Source organism: Diceros bicornis, chromosome 7 (genome assembly GCF_020826845.1).
Source record: "Diceros bicornis minor isolate mBicDic1 chromosome 7, mDicBic1.mat.cur, whole genome shotgun sequence".
Lineage (NCBI taxonomy): Eukaryota > Metazoa > Chordata > Mammalia > Perissodactyla > Rhinocerotidae > Diceros > Diceros bicornis.
In genome coordinates this window covers 79,037,559-79,061,286 of record NC_080746.1, presented here as the reverse complement: position 1 = coordinate 79,061,286, position 23,728 = coordinate 79,037,559, and the positions used below count along the sequence as shown (strand labels likewise).

The window sequence follows — 23,728 nt, the reverse complement described above, 5'->3', positions numbered from 1 at the left end:
AATTTTTTTGACAAAATACAATATCCTTTCATGATAAAAACTCTCACCAAACTAAGTATAGAAGGAACATAACTCGACATAATAAAGGCCTATATATAACAAGCCCACAGCTAAGATCATAGTTAATGGTAAAAAGCTGAAAGCTTTTCCTCTAAGATCAGGAACAAGACAAAGGTTCCCACTCTCACCAGTTTTATTTAACATAGTACTGGAAGTCCTAGCCAGAGCAATTAGGCAAGAAAAAGAATTAAAAACATCCATACTGAAAAGGAAGAAGTAAAATTGTCTGTTTGCAGATAACATGATATATATACAGAAAACCCTAAACTCCACCAAAAAACTGTTAGAACTAATAAATTAATTCAATAAAGTTGCAGGATGCAACATCAATATACAAAAATCAGTTGTATTTCTATACACTAACAACTAACTATTGGAAAGAGAAATTAAGAAAACAATCCCTTTTAACCAAGGAGGTGAAAGATCTGTACACTGAAAACTACAAAATACTGATAAAAGAAATTGAAAACATGAATAAATGTAAAGATATTCTGTGTTTATGGATTGGAAGAATTAATATTGTCAAAATGTCCCTACTACCCAAAGCAATCTACAGATTCAATACAATCACTATCAAAATTTCAATACCATTTTTCACAGAAATAGAAAAACAATATTAAAATACATAAGGAACCATGAAAGATTCCAAATAGCCAAAGCAATCTTGAGAAAGAACAAATCTGGAACTATTATAGCTTCTGACTTCAAATTATATTAGAAAGGTATAGTAAGCAAAACAGTATGGTGCTGGCATAAAAACAGAAACATAGATCAATGGAAGAGAATAGAGAGCTCAGAAATAAACCCATGCATATATGGTTAATTGTTTTTTGACCTAGGAGCCAAGAATATACAATGGGGAAAGGATAATCTCTTCAATAGTGTTGGAAGAACTGGATATCCACATGCGAAAGAATGAAACTAGACCACTGTCTTATACCATACACAAAAATCAACTCAAAATGGATTGAAGATTTGAACTTAAGACCTGAAACCACATAACTCCTAGAAGAAAACATAGGAGGTAATCTCCTTCATATTGGTCTTGGCAATGATTGCTTGGATTTGATACCAAAAGCAAAGGAAACAGAAGTAAAAATCAGCAAACGGGACTACATCAAACTAAAAAGCTTTTGCACGGTGAAGGAAACCATCAACAAAATGAAAAGGCAACCTATGGAATGAGAGAACATATTTGTGGACGCTATATCCAATAAGGGATTAATATCCAAAATATACAAAGAACTCATACCACTCAATACAAAAAACCCAAAGATCCGAGTTAAAAAATGGGCAAAGGACCTGAATAGACATTTTTCCAAAGAAGACATACAAATAGCCAACAGGTACATAAAAAAGTGATCAATATCACTAATCATCAGGGAAATGCAAATCAAAACCATGATGAGATGCCATCACACAACTGTTAGGATATCCTATCTATTATCAAAAAGACAAGAATTAACAAATGTTTGCAAGGATGTGGAGAAAAGGGAACCCTTGTGCACAGTTTGTGGGAATGTAAATTATTACAGCCACTATGGAAAACAGTATGGATATTCCTCAAAAAATTAAAAATAGAACTACCATATGACCCAGGAGTTCTACTTCTGGGTATTTATACAAAGGAAATGAAAATACCAATTTGAAAAGATAGATGCACCCCCATGTTCATTGCAGCATTATTTACAATAGCCAGAATATGGAAGCAACCTAAGTGTCCATTAATGGATAAATGGATAAAGAAAATGTGTTGTATATATATACTGTGGAATATTATTTAGCCATAAAAAGAAGGAAATCCTGCCATTTGAGACATGGATGGAACTTGAGGGCATTATGCTAAGTGAAACAAGTCATACAGAGAAAGACAAATACTGTATAATCTCCCTTATATGTGGAATCTAAAAATAAAATCAGTCAAACAAACAAAACCCCTCAAACTCATAGATACAGAAAACAGATTGGTGGTTGCCAGAGGTGGGGGGTGGAGGAGTGGGCAAAATGGGTGAAGGGGGTCAAAAGATACAAACTTCCAGTGATAGAATAAATAAGTCATGGGGATGTAATGCACAGCATGGTGACTATAGGAATCCTGTGTTATATGTTTGAAAGTTGCCAAGAGAGTAGATTTTAAAAGGTCTCACCATAAGAAAAAAAAATTGTAACTGTGTGGTGATGGATGTTAACTAGACTTATTGTAATGATCATTTCACAATATATATAAATATCCAATCATTAAATTATACATCTGAAACTAATGTAATGTTGTATGTCAATTATATCTCAATTAAAAAAATGAAAAGAGATAACAAATGCTGGCAAGAATGTGGAGAAAAGGGAACACTTGTGCACTGTTGGTGGGAATGTAAATTGGTAAAGCCACAGTGGAAAACAGTATAGAGGTTCCTCAAGAAATCAAAAATAGAACTATCATATGATCCAGCAATTCCACTTCTGAGTATATACCCAAAGGAATTGAAAACAGGATTTTGACAAGATACACGCACACCCGTGTTTATTGCAGCATTATTCACAATAGCCAAGATATGGAAACAACTGAAATGCCCATCAACAGATGAATGGATAAAAAGATGTAGTATATATACACAATGGAGTATTATTTAGCCATGAGAAAGGAAGATATCTTGTCATTTGTGACAACATGGATGGACCTTGAACATATTATGCTTAGCAGGATAAATCAAAGAAAGACAAGTACTGTATGATATCACTTAACACGTGGAATCTAAAAAAGGCAAACCTATAAAAATACAGAGAGTCAAGTGGTGCTTACTGGGGAAGGGAGTGGGGGATGAGATTGATTGTGTTTAAGGGTACATCGTCATAACAAGTAGTAAATAAGCCACAGAGATCCAATGCACAGTATAAAGAATACAGTCAATAGTACTGCACTATATTGATGTAATGTGGCAAACATTGCTTCAATGGCAATCATAATACAATACATAAATATACCAAAGCAATGCTGCACACTTAAATTTACAAATTATAACGTCATATTTATCAAATAAAAATGAATAAGTTCTGAAGATCTAATGTATAATATGGTGACTATAGTTGATAATACTGTGTTGCATAATTGGAATTTGCTAAGAGAGTAGAACTTGTGTTCTCACCAAAAAAAAAAAATGGTAAATACGTCAGGTGATGAGTGGTTAAAGAACTCGATGGTGGGAATACTTTCACAATGTGTATCAAATTATCACGTTGTATACTTTAAATATGTTACGATTTTGTCAATTATACCTCAATAAAGCTGAAAAAATTGAGGAGTTGTCTTTTTCTTTATCATATACACTGAGAGAGCTCGGTGCTGTGCCTTGAGTAGATCTCCGTGCTCCCGTGAAAGATGCGTTCTGTTTCCCTCTAGCCTTCATTCTCCGCTCCTCATCTCATGCTTCAGGTGTGTTGAACTACTTTCAGGATGCCAGCTACCTTCTGTTCCCCATTGAAGTTTTAGGGAGTCTGGTCCAATACAATAGTTTTCTAGAAAGAATGATCACTCTTCCTAGTCTTGTTGTTTCCCTATTTATTCAACCCTCCTTTATCCATCGAAGGGAACACGAGCTAGACGTGGGCTTGGGATGCAGTGATAGAAGTGATCGTAAAGGCTCAAGTTCTAGAACAGAGAGGTAGATTAATCCAAGCAAGGAACATTTTATCCATATCTGGAGATCTTGAGAGGCTGAGTAGGATTTATTCCCCAATACATTTTTCAGTATAAATAATTGTGACCCACATGCACACATGGCTTGTTAGCCTGAGTTGGGAGTTCTGGACAAGTGAGATGTGGTCCTTTGGAGGTACGCACTCCTTGTGGAAGTGGCTGATAACTAAGGTTTGCTCCGATCCAACAGGTCTGGGTTTAGGCAACTCAATTACTATAACGTTATAACTCTGTAGTCTTAATTTTTTTCAACTATGATACAGGTAGAAATTACTGGAGGACAAAATTACCTTTGATTACTACCCAGAAAGTTTGTAAGATCGATCAGTCTCTTGAAATGGTGTGATTTTATGAGAGATTTGGAGTTGCTGCTTATCTTTTCCTGCTTTTAAAATAGAATCTTACTTTGGCTTCTGGAATTTGTTTCCTATAGATTGTGAATTTTTAGACCAGAATATGGGTAGAGCTTGCTTAAATAATAAAACCAAACTACACTTAGCCACATCACCTAAGAACATGAAGTATACCTCATCTCCAGCTTCCTGACAGGAAGGGATATTTTAAACCTCCAAACGAAGTGATTGTAAAGATTCATGAGTTCTTCAGATTGAAATAAATTACCCTATGCACATCATATTTTTCATATTATATATTTTCAATCCACTTTTTAAAAATTTACTTATTCCATGTATGTCTTGTGTGAAACTAGAAGTCAACTAATCATTTTAATAATCAAACTTAGAACCAGGGGCTGAGATGTTTCAGATTGTGGGTAAGAGCTCAGTGAGCTAACAGAGGTGGAATGGGAGCAAAGGCTCTCCTGCCTCATTCTGTTTCTCATCCTCTAGACTGCGCTCCAGATCTCAACACTATAATTGGTGATGATCACTGGTTAGTCTAATAGCACAAAGCTTTAAAATGCCTTCTCCATATTTAAATCCTCATGATGTCATTTTTCTTTCTAATATGTCCCAGCTAAAAGTTTCCTTAGAGAGTGGCTTAGACCTTCATTTAAAAAGTTGCATGTAGTGGAGAAAAAGTGATTGGGAGGAAATCTCGAGTTAAATTTGGGCTTAATTGTGAGTGTAGGGCTTAATTGTGAGTGTAGGGCTCCTTACTGCCAGATGTGAATTAAAACTCCATCCAAATTCCTGCATTTTGGAACCCTTTCTATGCTTGATCCATTCCACAGCACTGCTATTGGAATCACTTGCCATTAAGAGCAGTTGGGGTTCAGCTATAAAACCTTGCTGGGAAGTTACAAGCCAATCTGGAAAGCCAAGGAAGGTAGTGCATAAGTTGCTTCTCAGAGAAAATCCCACTGGAGCTCGGAGTTTCTGCTTAGTTTAGACCCATAGTTATGCGGGTCTTTAAGGGAGGAAAATCTTCTGAAATTTTCCACTTCGACCCATTGACCAGACTCCTGAGAAATGAACTCTTGAATCCAGGTGAGTTTTGTCAAGGCCAGAGAGACTTGACGATAAAGTTCCTGAAACTTAAGGTGCCACTGATCTCAGGAATTATATTCCATTAACAGAGGATGTTAGAATCTCAAAGCTGCGTGTGGTGGGCAAGAGGGAAGAAAGAGGTTTTGAAGTGCATTTGCTTTTGATAAATGCAGAAACACCCACTTCTATAACATACACTATTGCACATTTGACTCATTGGTTCAAGGTCCTCAGATCACTATCTCTAAAGCTGAAATATTTTGAACATTTCCCTCTACAATGTCATTTGTCCCAGAATGTTACCCACCCTCCATTCAGAATCCTGTTGCTTAGTTTTAACAGCCACTGCCATCCCCCTGCTGCACTTCACATCTTATCTTGCTATTTTCCCAGAGTGAGTAAATTGCCTCTGTCTCCTTTGATATCATTTTGTAGTGTCCTGTGTTCAGTTTTATTATTTCTTTTATGTCAGAAAGAATATTTCAATTTACTTCTTTTTGCCTTTGGAAACTGTCAAGAAGACCTAACTTGTCACCTTAATAGGCGAATGGATGACAACAAGAATCCTAGTGTGTTTGAACTGAAAAGTACTTAGAATTCTCAAATTCCCTTCCTTTTATGGATGAAGGAACAGCATCCTAGAGGGACTGAATGACTTGGTGAATGGCCACTAAGGCATTAGTTGCAAAACAAATGCTTGAACTCAGATTTTCCAACTCCTGTGTTTTTCTGTTTGATCCTTAATCCACACAATAAACGCACATTCTATTAAAGTTCATTTTCCTGAATTTTGTATTGTCATAATAGATTAAAAGCAATTAGGCATCATTTCTCTCTTTTTTCGGCACTAAACAATATGTAATGATAAGGCAATATGACTTTTTAATGAACAAACATATCAGAGTTTAAACATTGAAATGAGTCAGAGATCTCTAGGTAGTCCCCTTGGAAGTGTACACAATTATCCAAGTAGTGTGGAATTTGCTTAGGACATTGAAATGGAGATGATTCAAGTACTGGAAATATTTTGAGCAGAAAAAGGAAGAGTTTCTAATGCCCCTGAGGTCCCACCATGAACAGGTGGGTTGTATTAGGATAAGGAGAGATTTCTCACTCTTCTCATGTGAAAAATGCACAGCTGCACCAGGGAGGAGGTGGGGAGAAACTGTGTCCTCTCCTGTGCTTTGTCACTGCTGACTTCCTGTGAGGTGAAAAGGAGAGGCAAATCCCTCAAGACAGTTGTATTCTTGAAAAGGTCAGGGAAGACCCCTCCTTGGGCCTTAAATAGGATTGTTATAAGTATAGCAACAAAATTAACTGAACACTATAGGGTGCTTATAAAATGTATATGTAGAATTATATACAAAGAGAGAGTTAAATAAGGACAACAGTAGAGCCATGTTTTCCAAGTGCACGCTTCAGAGTGGATGATGAGTGGGTGTTCATTTTTCAGAATCCAGTCTGACAGCCTGAAGTGCTACTTATCTCCCCGGGAGCTGCTCTTTTGGCACAGACATGAATATGGAAGCCTGAGTTCAAGCCTTGGGTGCCTGGAATTGAACTTCCACATAAAGAACTGTTCTCGAGTGTACTCTTTGTTCAACCTTCAAATCCTGCGACCTGAGAAACCTCCAGAGAATAAATCTCTGAGGTGAAGGTATGTATTTTATACAAAAACATGTATTTATTTCCAACTCACAACCCCAAATTTATGTATTTTCTGCAGCCCTCCTTTCACTTAAAGGATGATGAAGATCACTGGTAGTGGGGAAAAAGCAGTTGTTGACTTTTCACTTGGAAATACTAGGGGTTTGAGTAACAGAGAACAAGTTATTTTTAGATTTGAGGAGCTATCAGCTGTTTCAGAAATGCTGGTTCAAGCTCTTCATTTTGTGGGTGAGAAATCGACACCTGGAAAGGTAATAGCTTTTGCCCAGGATCACAGAGAAGTCTAGTCACAGAGCTGGAGTGAGTTTGTGTGCTTTATAGCAACATAGGGTATGTGTGTGTGTGTGTGCAATGATTTCTCAACCTGGATCAAGTTATTTGGTAGAGGGGAGCTTTCTGGGTTTTGGTATACTACGGAGATAGATAGATAGATAGATAGATAGATAGATAGATAGATAGATAGATAGATCTATATATAAACATAAACATATATGTATATATATATACATAAACTTACGCTTAATTCACAATTAATCTTCTATTTGTATCAAACCTTTTGGGAAGCCTTTCTCAGTTTTTATAATTTCTAGGCATTATCCAGTGACCTTGGATTAAAAATTAAATATGGTATTTAAAGTCTATATCTCTGGGTTTCTCAGGGAGGAATCACAACAGAGGGCTAAATCTTCAGGCTTCCCTTGGGGAGTTGGTGAGGCAGGGGCAGGGAACAAAAGAAGGGAGCAATAATCATAGAAAATCCATTTAATTCTAGTCTTATTGTTCACCAGGAGTACCTTGATAAAAGCCACATATCATTAGGAAGTGTTGCACCTCAAGATCACATAGACAAATAATTTATCTATCATTCCCTTAACCTCCTAGGTGTTCCAGTCTCTGGTGCATTCCCAGCAAATGTCATGGTGAGTTGGGGTGTACATCTATAATCCATGACTGGGATTAGCCAGAATGGGAAATAGGATGGACACCTAGAATAGAGAAGAAAAGGAATATTATGGGAAGAAGTAGGCTCCAAGAGGAGAGGTGGAGAGCTTCAGAGATTTCACATACTTGCCAATTCTTGTGCCCACCCACACTTCTTAATTACCAGGCCTCTTAACCCTCTCAACTCCTCCTATATTTCAGACTGCAAATTAGTGAGTTGATTTGAAGAAGATTTTGTAGTCAAGGAAATTGACGCCTATAAAGACTAAGTAACTTACCCAAGGTCACTAAGCAGGGGCATTTGTAAATGTCGTTCTGGAGTCTTCTCTCACTTTAGGGGTAGCAGCAAAAGCCCACATGGCCTGAATGGCCTTGTCCTTACCTCACCTCCTCTGATGGGAGTTCCCGTACCCTCCAAGTAATGTCTACCCTTCCATTATCATTATCAATCAGCCTTTGTCTCTCTGTTTTCTCAGACCAACTGCTTGTTTTGTTGAGGGAAACTGTTTTCCATAGATATCCACTCAGAGGCAAAGTCATTCCTCAAATGGGAACGTAGAAAAACATGGGGTTTAGTCTCTTTGCTCTTTAGCACATGACTTTATTTTTCTGTTAGGTAGACCACGAAGTGCCACAACAGAGCTTGAGGAAAGTTTCATAGACTTGGGAGCTAGGCGACCTAAGATCTAGATCCAATTCTGATTGAACTAGGACAACCACTCAGCTACTCTGGGTCTTCATCTCTTCAATTAAAGATATTAAATGAAAGAGTTGGAATGAGGATGAAATTTCATAAAATGTTACCTAGTATATAGTAAGCACTTAGTAAATACATTATCTTCTCCTTCTGGAATGACGTTAAAGATGTGAAGATATGTCAAAGAGTTAAAATGCATTTTAGAAGAATTAGGAATCAATTTTATTTATCTGAAACACAGGAATGTTAAAAATTGCCTTCTCTGAAATGGCATTTAAGATAAATCTTCTGGTTGTGAAACAACTTTAATCCAAACAACATTTGCCTACCAGATAAATGTAGCAAATCAGAGTGAGAGATGAGGTTTAGTTTTTCTGTATTGGCCTAATGCTTCCAAACAAATATGAGGACGGTGCTGATGAGTTGTCCATATCTACAGCACGCAGCCCCATCTATCTCGTCTGTTTTTGAACTTCGGAAACATTTTAATCAGGCCTAGGCTTTTTGCTGAAAGGAATTTGCCTATAAAGGAAGCTTTTGGTTTCTGGCTGTGCTGTGAGATTCTGTTTTATGCTTTGAATCCATCAGGTGTCCTGGGTTCTCAGTGATATTTACTTATTTGCTTTCCATACTTGAGAGATGGACTTAGAACACATAAGCAGTCTTGACGTTCAGCTAGAGTGTTGAATTTGTACCCTCTCTTGAGTATTTTAGAGTCATTTGGGAAGTACTACTGCAGGTAAATGGCTTGCAAAAGTCATCGTGACACTATGTCCTTGCATATTTGCTTTTTGCAAGTATATACATTTTGAGCAGGAAAAAATTATTCTTAGATTCCTGTAACTTTTTTTTCATGTTTTGAGATAGTAGCTGATGGTACCAAGAGAGACTTCTCTGAGCAGAATATATATTATTTGTGCTAGAAAAGAGCAAAGGTTAAATTAAAGGGCTTGTTAAGGGCTGGAAGTGTTGCTTCTCTCTTCCATCTGCGCTCTCTCTCCCTTTTTCTTTACTCTCTCAGCGTCTCCTATTTCTAAGAAGAGAGTGCAGTTCTCTCTGGCTGCAATGCACTTTTATTGTTTAGTTCTTCTTGCATCAATAGTATTTCAGCCTCAAACAAGAACTTTGAGGGGAAATAAACTCAATTTGTAACTTTGGCAAATTGTCTTCCTCTGAGAACATTCACAGTCCCTGTTGCACACATCTTGGTTCTGGGTTGCAAACAACAGACACCGTGTTTGGTTAACTGAAACAGAAAGGGAATTAGCTGGAAAAATATGATGGAGATCACCAGTCTAAGGGAAGGATAAAAGATGAGCCTCAATAAAGTGGTCCAAGACCAAGTAGATGGCCAGAACACCAACTAGAGTATCATCACTGGAACAGACTAGTTAGGGTACCACTGCAGCTTCGTTGGACACTCAAGGCCGGAGCTGGCGCTACTACCACTGGACCCACGATACCACTAGTAAAGAAATAAATTCTCAGCTATCTTTTCTTCTGTGTGCCATTTATTTACTCCAGAATCAAAGTTTCCATGGTATCCAATAGGGCAAGACTAAGTTACACGCCCAGGCCCTGGCTTACAACCACTATAAGCGAGAAGTTGGGCTTTGCCCCCTACCAAGACTCCATAAGCCTTGGCAGATTCCATAAGCCAAGGAATTCTGTTCGGATATTTAACAGCCAATGGAATGTCCATTACATCCTGCTTAAAATGTCATTTGCAGAAACTTCCGCTTCTGAGATGATTGACTAGACTTACTTTTTCTTGTTCTTCCTGCTAAGTACAGCTAAAACCCTGGATACTATATATAAAATGGTTCTAGGTCGTTTTGCTGTGAACATCTTTGCTGTGAGCATGTTTGCCACAAGCATTTTTGCTGCATAATTAACTGGCTGTAAGGCAATTTTGCCGTAAATGATAAAATAAAAAAAAATAAAAGAGGGATACTAAAATTAATAACAATATTAAAACATTTATTGCAAGAAATGAAAATACAAAGCATATTTGAGTACATTTAAAATGTGTGTAGATTCATGGCAGTACTGTGCAAAGAACTGATTTTATTTTGTGGATTGTACCTAAGCGCTTGCTTTTGAAGTTTCTCGTGAATGAGTAGCCACCTCTTTTATAAATTTGCCTTGGATTGGTAAACTTTTGGTTTTGATGGGTGGGAGGGATGACTGTGCTCACGGAAGAGCTGCAAACTGATATGTTATCATTTCCTAGTGTAGCATGCAATCTGGCTTTACACTCTCTTATTTTACACTTCCAGTGAGTTTTATCACCATATTTTCTATCAAGTCCATACACGTAGTTATCACCCACTATTTTAAGACCACCACATCTACTCATCACTGATTGACCATGATGAGGACTAAGACGTGTACAATATAAAAACAAGAGTACTGCGAGAACATCGTTGATGGAGAAGAAATGAAACCAAAGTGACAACTAGCTTAAATACATTAAAAGCTGGCGGAATGCAGTTGCTTCTTCCCCGCAGAAGAAATGAAACTGAACTGTCAACCAGTTATTTTTACGGCATAATTGCTTTATGGCCAATTAGTTATGCTGCGAACATGCGTGCAGCAAAGATGTTTACGGCGACATTACAGGACAGGATGTAAAAAAACCATAAGATTCTGAAAAGTGAAGAGAAGAAGGCAGGTGGCTGGGGACCTTCGGGCTGGAGAAACAAGAGTGACGAGTCCCCTAGGTGTCCTTTGTGTCACGTATCTCTCAGATCTGGAGCTGAAGAGTCCAGCAACCCAGAAATGCCACAGGGTGCAGACGAGTCTCCCCAAAGGCTTGCTCTCTTTAGCCAAAGGATCAGAAATAGATGTCAGGGGAGATCATGGGCAGAGCCTTGATGTCCATCACCATGCAGTAGTTCTGAGGTGTCCCTTCTTCTCCTCATGGGACTGTGTCAGAGGAAGCCTAGTGGAGAGTAAGGATTTTCACCATTACTCAGTGGTAACAGGGCAAGTCCTCCTGTGGTGTCAGTGGAGACCATGTAGGGAGCCAAGATGTCCATGCTAGCTTCCCACATGCGGGGAACCAGGAACAACCATGTACATATTTTTTATTATACCACATATGTATAGGCAACAAAATGAATCTCTGTCTAAGACTCACATCTCATACAAATATTAACTTAAAATGGATCATAGACTTAAATGTAAAACATAAAACTATAAAACTTTTGAAGAAAACATAGGAGAAAGTCTTTGGAATCTAAGAGTAAATAGGGTTCTTGACACCAAAAACATGATCCATGAAAGGAAAAATTGATAAGTTGAGCTTCATTAAAATGAAAAACTTTTCCCTGTGAAAGATCCTGTTAAGAGGATGAATGAGGACACTACAGAGTAAGATAAAGTATTTGTAAACCACATATTTGACATATCTAGAATGTATGGAGAGCTCTCAAAACTCAGCAATTAAAAAAGACAATCTAATCATAGAATGGACAAAAGACATGAAGAGATATTTCACCAAAGAAAGTATACAGAATGCAAATAAACTTAGAAAAGATGCTCAACACGATTAATCATTAGAAAAATGCAAATTAAAATCACAGTGCCATACCACCATAAACCCATTAGGATGGCGAAAATGAAAAACAGTAAAAATATTAAATGCTGGAGAAAGTATGTGGAGAAATGTTGTATTAGTTTGCTAGGGCTGCCATAACAAAATACCACAGACTGGGTGGGTTAAATAACAGAAATGTATTTTCTCACAGTCTGGAGGCTGGAAGTCCAAGATCAAAGTGCTGTCAGGTTTGGTTTCTGGTGAGGGCTCTCTGGCTTGTAGATGGCCACCTACTCACTGTGTCCTCACAAGGTGTTTCCTCAGTGTATATGCAGAGGAGGAGAGAGCGATCTCTGCTGTCTCTTCCTCTTCTTATAAGGATACCAGTCCTGTTGGATTAGGGCAATACTCTTGTGATGTCATTTAACCTTAATTACCCCCCTAAATGCCCTGTCTCCAATATAGTCACATTAGACCTTAGAGCTCCAAGATATGAATTTTGGGGGCATGCAATTCAGTCCATAACACTGGGTCACTCATAGATTGCTGGTAAAATTATACAGCCGCTCTGGAAAATATTTTGGCAGTTTGTTAAAAACTAAAAATGCAACTACCATCTGAACCATGGACTTCACTCCTGGGAACATATCCCAGAGAAATGAAAACCTATGTTTATACAAAAGCCTGTACATGAATTTTTATAGCAACTTTTTTTTTTTATAATAGCCAAGAACTGGAACCAAACCAGGTGTCCTTTAGTGGGCAAGTTGTTAAACAAACTGTGGTACATCCATCCCATGGAATTAAAGGGAACAAAGTATTGAGACATATAAAAACTTCGTTGAATCTCCAGGGAACTGTGCCGAGTAAAAAAAAAGTCAATCCCAAAAGGTTATATACTATATAATTCCGTTTATATAACATTCCTGAAATGACAGAATTGTGGAAATGGAGAACAGGTTAGTCTCATCAGGGGCTAAGGAGGGGGAGAGGTCTGGAGGGCAGTGACTGTGGCTATGGAAAGGCAACATGAGGGATCCCTGCATTGATAGAAATATTGTTTCTTGACTATACCAATCTCAATAATCTGGTTGTGATATTGTACTAAAATTTTGAAAGATGATACCTTCGGGGGAAACTAGATGAAGGGTACGTGGGATTTCTCTGTTATTTCTTACAACCGCATGTGAATTATAATTATCTCAATAGAAAAAGTTTAATTTTTTAAAAAAGCGCAGCATTTGCCTTTAAGCAATTTGGGATTACTGGCAGGAGAAAAGGAAAGGAGAAAATCAGGTAAATCAACTCATTAATCCTTATTGAACATGCTTCCAAAAGTGAAGAGAGTGGCATAGCTAGAGAATACACCTGAACTGGGTATAAACTGTCCTTTACAAACAAAAGAAAAGATAATGGGTCTAAATGAGTTTTAAAAGCATGCACTTATCAGCGGGAGAAGAACAGTATAATTGTGGATCAGGAAATGGCAGCACGGAGCACACATCTAAAATGCATGCAGAAGACTAAATGGCAGTTTTGCTTCTGGAATGGCAGTTTGAGGTGGTCTGTGGACATGTTCCCAAAAAAACAAATATAAGTGGTGAAAATTAAAAACAATAACAACAATAACAACCATTAAAGTGTCTGTCCCTAAGGATAAATGGAGAAATATTTATTTTAAAAAATTTTACTACAACTTGATAAGACCAGAGAATCCATGGCATTTGAACCATGACCCACTCTCTCCCTCCCCCTTCCTAGCTCGGTATGACAGAAGCTCCATTTCAGGTCATTACAGCCAAGAACCCAGGGATTCCTCTCTCCCTAGCTTCCACTCAACGGTGACAGCATCTTCTCAGGAGAGACAGGCCACCAGCATTTCTCATACTCCACAGCTGTGTTGCAGTGACAAAATTCAAGCAAGTTCAGCCAGGAGGTTATAAGCTCCCTTCTTCCACTCAGCCAACATTCATGAGGTGGAGGCTCAATCTTAGGTGAGGCAGGCTGAACATACAGAGGCCTGTATAACCCTTGCCCCAGCTCGTTCACAGCACAGAGTTTCCACACCAGGAGAGGTGGGCCAAGAAGACCAGAGGTGATGGCCCTTGCCAGAACTCTGATCCTAAACCAGGAATGCCATTTAGAGAGAAGCAGGCCAGAGTCCCCACCCCATCTTTTGAGCCACGGCTCAGAGACTTTGCCCAGGAGTACAGGCAGCCTGAGGAACAGAGAGCTCCAAAGCTACTTCTCAAAGGAAATTCAGGCCTCAGGGAAATCATGGAAAAAACAGAGATTTGGATGGTAAAAACTTAAGAGGAGGCCCACAGTTCCATGAGAGCTATATGCTAAACCACAGGCCAACTAGTTTACCAGGGAAAACCAGGGAAAGAGACTGCTGAAACAAGCCCTCCTGGGGTCAAAGTAAACCTCCAACAGCGACCTCAAAAACCACCCTTCCAAAAGAGCCCAAATTTAATTGAATCAGACTGTACAGAAATTTGTGACCCAGAGAATTGTCAAAAACAATGAACAATCAGCTGGCAATTAGTGGAGGCTAACAGCTGCCTATTATCAGAGAAAGTGGCAAAGATCGCCCGGAGGGAGCACACCCGAGACTGTACCCTCTGAGGAATGAGAGAGGCCGCACACTGTGAGGGAAATAGACTTCTCTAAAAGAGTCTGCCTGTCACTACGCAAGTAAACCAGCAAACGGCAACAGCAAGCTTCAGAGTTGAGGGGTGGAGTGGGCGCTGGGTGGGAATCAGTATCTAGAGTTGCTACAATATATTGTCTAAAATGTCCAGTTTTCAGCAAAATATTACAAGACATACAAAGAAACAGGAAAATGACTCATACATGGAAAAAAAAAAAGTAGGTGATAGAAACTGCCTTTGAGAAGGCTCAGGTGTTGGATTTAACAGACTTCAAAGCAGCCACTAATGTGTTCAAATAATTAAAGGACACCATACTTAAAGACACTTGACGTGTGATCAGAGCACAAAAGAGGTGGGAGGGAGCGAAGCTATATTAGATTAAGGGAATCATGCCGGATAGTAACTCACATCTGCAGAAATAGATGAAGAGAACCAGAAGTGAGAAGGAAGAAGGGTGTTGTAACAAATGCTGCAAATACAGGCTTGCTCTCCTTTCTTCCTTCAGCTTTTCTGAAAGACAACATACGTATGTAAAGTAATCATCGTCACAGTGTACCGTTGAGTTTGCAACATATGCCGATGCAATACGTACAATAATAATAGCACGGAAAGGGGAAGAGGGACTAGATCTAGAAAGCTATAATGTTTCTGTATCTCACTGGAATTAATTTAGCATAACTCTAGAGTCTGATTAGTTAGGATGTATATGGTAAGCCCTGGAGCAAACAGTAAGAACGTAACTAAAAATACACAGTAAAAAAATCATTAAAAGGATTTAAACATTACACTAGAAAATATTCACTTAATGCAAAAGAAAGCAGCAAGGAGAAATAGAGAAACAAAAGTGATATGAACATTGGAAACAAAAATGATATGAACATGGGAAACAAAAAGTGAAATGGCAGATGTAAAGTTAACTACATAAAATTGTAAAAAGCATGTAATTCTTGCTATATGTCTCAATTAAAGCTACATGATAAGTCTGATTTTATATATAGGATGACTTTCCCAATCCAAAGGGCTTTTTTTTTTTCACATTTTCTACTAATGTAAACAGAATGAAATAATGTTTAAGTTTTAAAAATATTATGATCAGAGTATGAATCCATAATAAAATTTATCAGACAGATATCTTGTTTTCTTTGCAATGAATCAAACTTTCAAAAGCAGTGAACATATTACCAATGCCACGTAACTAGATAGAAAAAGGAAAAACAATGTTTGAATACTTTATTTTCAACCAGTTTCAAGACCCATTAGTAGTAATAACGGCCACACTTACATGGCACTCACTATGAACAATCACTCTTCGAAGAGCTTTCTGTGTATTAACTCATTTAATTCTCAAAACCCTAGAGGCAGGAAGTGTTACTGTATCTTTTTTTTTTTTTTTTCCCAGACGAGGAAACTGAAGCACAAAAGGGTAAGTGATTTTCCCAATATCACACAGTCACAAAATGGTGGGGCTGGAATTTGAACTCAGGCAGTTTGGCCTTAGAATCTGTGCAGTTAAATGCTATGCTGTCCATGTTAAGACGTTTTTTTAATCTTAAAATAATATTGTTATATAGATGAGGCTCTGCGCTGAAACTCAGAATGGTTAGACAATTTGATTGAAGTCACATAAGTAGAGTACAGAACCATGTCCTGAGCACTCAGGAATGTTTGGGGATGTCAGACAGAAAGAACCACGGAGATCATTTAGTCTCACTCCTTCATTTCACAGGTGATGGCAGAGGATAAAACAGAGAGCCAAGGGTTGTTTTTGGTCCTCACTACCTCTTAGTAGTGAGGCTTAGACTTGAATTCCAGGTTTCCTGGGTCTTAGTCCCACAATTTTTTCATCCATTACAAATGGAAAAGTTGCAAGAAAAACTTTCCATTGCAGTTATCAGTTCAGCAAAAGAATGATCCTGACAGTTGTTCTGTAATTTAGATCAAATCTCACTTTATTTCAGCTCTCTGTCCTGAGGAGGGAGAGAAAATAAGGAAGGACTGAGCTAAAAGGAGAAGGGAAGAGCCACAGACAACGTTGCAGAAAGACCAAGGCGAATGAAGTCTGAGAGACAGCGTATGAGTTTTCTGAAAGTTCACTGGGGATATTTACAAGCTCTCTAGGAAGAAACCAGGTGAAAATTTCAGAATTAAAGCTTAGTGAAGGAGATGGAGGAGGTGAGTAGATATGGCAAATAGACTTCCTTTCTGAATACGTGGGTATATAAACCCGAACAATCATGAAATGTAGAGAAGAGGATAGCAAGTTTTATATCCCAGTGCTGTTCCTGGGCTATGTGCTGGAATTCAGGCCTTAGATACTAGTAATAGATTGGCTCTTACATCGTAAGTGTCAATAGGAACGTGTAGCTGGAGGTATCTCTCTCAGCTTCCTAATCTTTATTTTTCCAGAATCCCATTCCACCAAGCTATTTTATAGTCACCAAAAAGAGGCACAACAATGTTACTGAAAATTTAAAATGAGAGTGGGTTCTAGTGGTCCTTTTACCAACAAGGGTAATTTTGGGCAAGCCACTCCCTCTCAGGATTCAAGTGAATTTAAATGTGTTATCACTTCCGGACTTTCCAGAACCTTTAATATTGTGATGTGCATTATAAATCTCAAAAAAAGACCTACAGCATGAACTTTGCCAGACTTACTTGAGCAAGGAAACTTTTTAGAAAGACCAACTTGTTGAACATTTTGTTCTCAGCACATACTTCAGAAAACTCTCCCAGAAATGCTCACTTTTACTTCATTTAAAAGAAATTTGATATAAACTTCTAGTTCTGTGTTCTCACTGGACTTGGATTTTCCATATGCTACATGGTCGTCTTTCCAACAAGTTGGTAAGTGTGAGCATCATTCCTACCTCTTTACATTTCTAGTTCAATATGCTGAACTAGAAATGATCAGCCATGGACATTTATAATCCAGTGATGTCTCATAGTAGAACAACTTCTTTCTTCTTCATCAGTCATGAGCTGTGCAGGACCTTATACCAAAGACCAAGTGAAAAGCCCACAGCTGTCCCTCTGCTTCCTGAGCACAAAGTAGCTGATTCAGGAAGTCAGGACTTTCCTTTTGTGGTTTCCAATGCAAAGGCTACACCAGCCTGGCTCTCGGTTTGTGACATGGAATGCTCCCTGTGTGTGACAAAGCTTGACAGATTACCCAGCAGTGGGAAACATCAACTTTTCAGTTTTGCTGACTTTGGTATATAGTAGTCTTCTTTCTTCAGTTTCCATTCAAATTTCTTCATCTCACATCCAAATTCTAGCCCTCTTTTGAGTCCCAGCCTCTCTTCCCAACCTGTCTCCAAGGACTCCCTTTGATTTTTCATTTCATTGATTTATCTGTTGAGTCATTAATTCATGCAATGGTTGTTTTCTTTGCTAGGTGAATAGAAGGATGACTATGGAGCCTGCCATCTAGAAGCTTGGTTTAATAGGACAAAAAAAGACATGCAGAATACACTCAATAGATACAGTGCAGTCGATAAGAAATGCTACTAAACAGGGAGAGATAAGGGTTTGGAGGAAGACTCTTCCAAATGGCGTATCTGGAAAGGCCTCTTAGAAGAGATGACATTTGCACTGATCCTGGTGTACAGAGAATTCTGAGCCTCTGCTATGTGCCAGCATTGAGAATACACTCATGAGTAAACTTCATAAAAGCGAGTAACACTTAGTGAGTGTCATGCGCTCTCCTACATGCTTTCCCTGTGTTTTCTCTCACAACAGTTGTAGAAAGTACACACTGTTGTTCTCACTTTGCAAATGAACAAACTGAAGCACTTAAGTAACTTGTCTGAAGTTGCTCAGTCAGTAAATGGCAGAGCCAGGCTTTAAATCCGGGACACTTAGGCCCAGGGTGTATGTCCCTACTACACTCTACTGCACTCGACTCCGCTCTCCTTTCCCTAGTCCTGGATCTCATGGTGGTTAGAGTCTAATGTAGGAGGGAAAGTAGTACACAGGTGATTATGATACAAATTTAGGTGATAAACTATGCGACATACAAAGTATTTGAGAGCAAATAGGGAGGGCCCAGACATAGAGGCTCAAGGAAGTAGACATGTCTAATCTTGTGGGACTTGAGTGATAAATTGGAGTTTACTGGGCAAAAGAGCAAATGAACAGAAGAGGGAGCAGGGAGGGTCAGGGTGAGTGTTTCAGCAGAAGGAGGGATGTGCAAGAGCCCAGAGGTAGAGGAGAATGGCCAGAAGAGGAGCTATCCGTGTGACTCCTAGCTGTAACAACAATCGTTACCCAGGTTTGTTGTGAGAATTAAATGATCAGATGTTTAAAAAGGAGAACCCAGAGCTGGGATGGCATAAATGAGGTGTTCTTTGACTTGTCTCCTCTTCTTTCACTTTTAGTTAGTAGTTATAACAAATTCATGCTCATTTTTTTCATGTGTTGAGGAAATCCTTAATCATGAATCAATAAAAGTCATCTCAAAACAATGCTGCCACTTTTTCTGGAGTCTGAATCAAACCTTAAAAATGTAGAAAATCAAGATGAGATCCACTGAGTGATTTTTTTTCCATGAAAAATATAAGGCGGGGATAATAGCCACATGCAGTATTTGAGGCCACACCTTCTGAAGAGATCAAGTAATGTTAGGAGAAAGGAAAAAAGAAGAGGAAGGAAAAAAGGAAGAAAAGGATTTCTTCAAATTGGGGGATGTCATAGGCCAAGGTGGGGCTGTGACACTGCATAATTGCAGGCTGTGCTTTCCTAGGTGCACCTGTGGAGTCGTGCAGTGCACAGCCTGTACTTCCATATGTGACAGCACTGTGCCATGGCTATATATGACATGCAGGCATGCTATAGGTGATTTTAGGGAGAATTTTTGGACTATTAGTGATGTTCAACACTAGAATGAGTTAGATTGTGAAGGAAAAAGGTCTTTGTCACCAGGAGTTTCCAAGTAGAGGTAGATGTACATTGTCTTTCTATCAGGGATGTTATAGAAAGGAGAGAAGCTGAGCCGGATTACCTAAGGTTTGTCCTGACTCATTCTAAGGCTCTGTGTTTCTGTCATATTTGTGTGCCTTTGGCTTTTTCTTTTAAATAAGTATGTGTGTCTGTATATCTATCTATGAAGAAACATATTATTTTTTTTTAAATATAGAACATAGAAAAAGTAGAAAAATAAAAATTTATCCTTAGTTATCTGTGCCATGCATGACCTCCACCACACGAAGTGAAGGAAAATATATACCACTGCTAATGCTCTGGTGTACTTTTCTTCCAGTTCTTATTGGTGCCCATTTGTTGGTTTTTCCTCCCCATGTGGCAGTCAGATAATATTAATCATGCTTTTACTCCATTCTACTATTTCTTCGTATTAATAATAACTGTAAATATTTTGGCGTCTTCATAGCACTCATACAAAAGTGGCCCATAGGTCTGTAGACTGCGGCCTCTGTGCTGCTTGAAAAGTCTACAGTTACCCAGAGGACAACCTCGAGATTACATAGCCTTTTGCAGTTGTTGATCAGTCTGTCTTAGTTATTGGGCAGTACAGTATTTTAATCATAAAAGGCAATAGCTGTGACATCCTATTGTGGATTGAATGGTGGTCCCCTCAAAAAGATGTTTATGTCATAACCTCCAGAACCCATGAATGTGACTCTATTTGGAGAAAGGGTTTTTGTAGATATGATTAAGTGAAGAATTTCGAGATGAGAGCATCCTAGTTTATCCAGGTGGATATCCTGAATTGAATGACACGTGTCCTTATGTGAGACAGAGGAGGAGACGCCACAGGTACACAGGAGAAAGCTTTGTGAAGACAAGGCTAGAGACTGGAGTTTTGCAGCCACAGCCAAGGAACGCCTGGAGCCACCCGAAGCAGGAAGAGGAAGGAGAGATTCTCTTCTAGAGCCTCCGGAGTGCGTGTGGCCCTGCCAACACCTTGATTTCTGGACTTCTGGTTTCTAGAACTGTGAGACAAGTTTTAAGCTGCCAGTTTGTGGTAGTTTGTTACAGCAGCCTCAGGAAACTAACTTAGATCCTTACACGTATTTTATCATCATCAGAACTGCGAGTTGGTCATTGTCACCTGAGTGAAACAAAGAGGGCCTTAGGAGGCTAGACTGAAGCTACATGGCACTAGATGTTGTCAATCATGACACTTAGTTTCAAGGAATCACTTCTGATATGTGATGTGGTTACAACAAAGGAAGCTTGTTTCTGGTCTGGAGAGGGAAGCTGCTCACACATAGGGTTATGAGGACGTTAAAATCGGATCCCAGCACAAGGGAAAATGGAAGGAGCCAAGGCACACACAAAACACAACATTTAAATAATTCAGTCTCTGGATTATTTAATAAAATGTAGGACTTCTTCCTTCCCTCCCCTATTTCTAAATTATTACATACAAATAATAACCCAGCTTGATTATCAACAGCACATCTTTATCATTTTCACTGACGCAGAGCAGGGTTTCCCATAAATATTCATGGAAAAATTTTCCTTTTTACGCATTCAAAATCCTTGCTTGATGGTCTGGTGTTAGATTTCTGGCACTGCTCAATGTCAAGGGCACTGCAGCTTCCTCTGAACAAAACATCCTGGCTATCTGCAGAAATGCAGCTGTAGATGCAGATGATGTCTTAGATCAAGAAGGCCAGCATTTGACAGAATCATGGAAGTTGACGCGCGCACACACACACACACACACACACACACACACACACAGAGTATTCTCCCCCTGAGTCTTGGTAGCCATGTTATGGGTGCAGTATCTTTAAGTCTGTAGAGAGAGCCACAGTACGTGTGCACTCACAATGTTTCTGGCTGCAGAGATACACAAGTGTGTCTTCAAATAATGTGCATTCCATTCAAACACAGACAAGTATTAAGTAAGTGACACTTCTATTACGCTGATTGACATTTCATTATCTAAATGCCTCGCCTTCTTTTTGCTTTGGGATAATTAGTTGTCAGTTCCCTGAAGCAATTACGTTTTCGGTGTTACTCTAGTTCTTCAAGAGGCAACAGAGACATTAAAAAAAATCTTATATTTAGACCAATCAAAAGTCCTGAGAAAAATGTCCTGATCTCAGAGGGTTAGGCCACTGAAAAAATTATAAATAAATAAATAACCCAGCACCTCTTACATTATGTGCCAGAAGGACAGGAAAACAAATTATTTGAATCAGTGTTTCATCAGTGAAGCACAGAGGTTGGGTAAGACCACTGCGATTTTTTTCCAGAAGTGAGAGCTGTGATTCTAAGAGTTGGTGATATCGGTCACTATGCTGAACATCAAGTTTTGATCAAAATGTGGTTACCTTATCTAACCTCATACCTAGGGAGAAATTGCTGTTTAATTTTGTATGTCTGTATTCAGCATCTTCTTCAAATTTCTGGGAATATTTTTTTGCTGTTAATTTCTCTCTTCTGGGTAGCTTCATAGCACAAATAGAAGCAATATCATTTTTCTTTGGTGCCAGGCTTATTGAATTTTTAAGTAAGTTCAAATTCACTCTGTGGTGATCTATATAAAGCAAAAGCATGGGGAGAATGGAAATGAAGATATAGATGATATACAAATGTGAAAGATGCGTGAGAGTACACCAGGTCAGGTTTAAAAGGGGGTGGGTTGATACTGGAATTAATTTAAGCAGGTGATGGCCACAGGTACAGTAATGAGAAGTCAACGGGGGAGGAAGGGACTGACTCAAGAGGGAAGCTCTTCCCTGAGCTGTCAATATAGACCATAAACAGAGTCGCCTAGAGCAAGGACCTAGGCAGAGGTGCGTGTGTGCCAGAAAGGATACAGCCACAGAATGCTGATGTTAATTGGACCCCAGAGATCAAGTCTAGCCCTTTTCATTAAGCGGACAAATACAAATTTAGTTTCTACTACGGGGGAGGTGTTGAGGATTCGGTGATGAGCAGGAGTAACTCTAGTGACACATAGTCAACCAGTGGGGAAACAAAGGCTAAGAAAGGGGAGGGAATTCCTCCAGGTCACACAGCTGGCTTGTGTCAGAGAGAATTCTAGAATTTTAGTGTCTGGAAGTTTTGAAATGGCTACCAGTAGCCAAGAGGCAACAGCACTTATGGGTCAATGCCAACTACCTGAGGTTCCAATGCTTTGTCTTTTCATTTGAATAAATGTGCAGCCTGGGCCATCCTCCCCCAGAGCTCATCAGCTACCTGCAGTTTCGTGTTCATGAGCACATAGTCAGTAAAGCTTTGGCCAAAGAGGACGGATTCAGCAACTAATCGAGCCAGCATGGCTGTCTGAAAAGTATCCCTAGTTTAGCTTGACTGGCCCCCCGATTGTCTACCATCAGAGATTTCAACTGCTAATTTTTTAATATTCATTTCTTCCAAAGGACCTCCACCCTGCATGGTGCTCTCATGCTGCTGAAGTGCAGTTGCACCTGGAGCGAAAGCATTGGGTCGCTGAATATCCCATCTATGAAATTTGCCAGAGCAGGTGTTGGCAGATGTTTAGAAGTGAGGTGTCAGGCCGCTAAAATTCCTTTTCTTGAGTGTCTGTGTCTTTGTAGAGAAAACAGGGTGGGTAAGAAGTGGTAGAAATATTTTCTAAGACATGCTATTTATAGATCTTTAGAAGTGGAACATTTGCCCAATTTCCTTGTGCTATGTGTGAAGAAACTCATATACAGAGTTTATGTGACAGCCTGTTGGTTGCAGAACCAGGGCGGTAAGTAGATCTTCTGACTCTGAGCCCAGTGTGGGTTCCATGTTCCTTTCCTATTGGTTATCAATACAAAGTTTCAGATTTCTTCAGATAATCTAATTGTTAATGCCAAATTGAATGCAAGAGAGATGAAATGTCATTGAAATGTTTTAGTGTGAAGTGCCCCTCAACTGTCATTGGTGTGTACCAGCTGTCTTTGCTTAAGCACAGGTCCAGTTCTTCATTGGGAGAGTCTTTAAGTTAAAATTTAAAATGAGTGATTCCCTTTAGTTTTTTTATTCAAGCAAAAGTGCTCTCAGAGAGAAGAGTCCACACGTATAACTAGGTTACAGTGCCCAGCC

At 39.0% G+C, this 23,728-nt stretch overlaps 1 pseudogene; it reads right to left on the bottom strand.

Moving 5' to 3' along the window:
* LOC131409161 (putative uncharacterized protein BRD3OS) overlaps positions 1–22,954 on the bottom strand; it is a 71,716-nt pseudogene extending 48,762 nt beyond the window's left edge.
* Between the last annotated feature and the right edge of the window lie 774 nt (positions 22,955–23,728).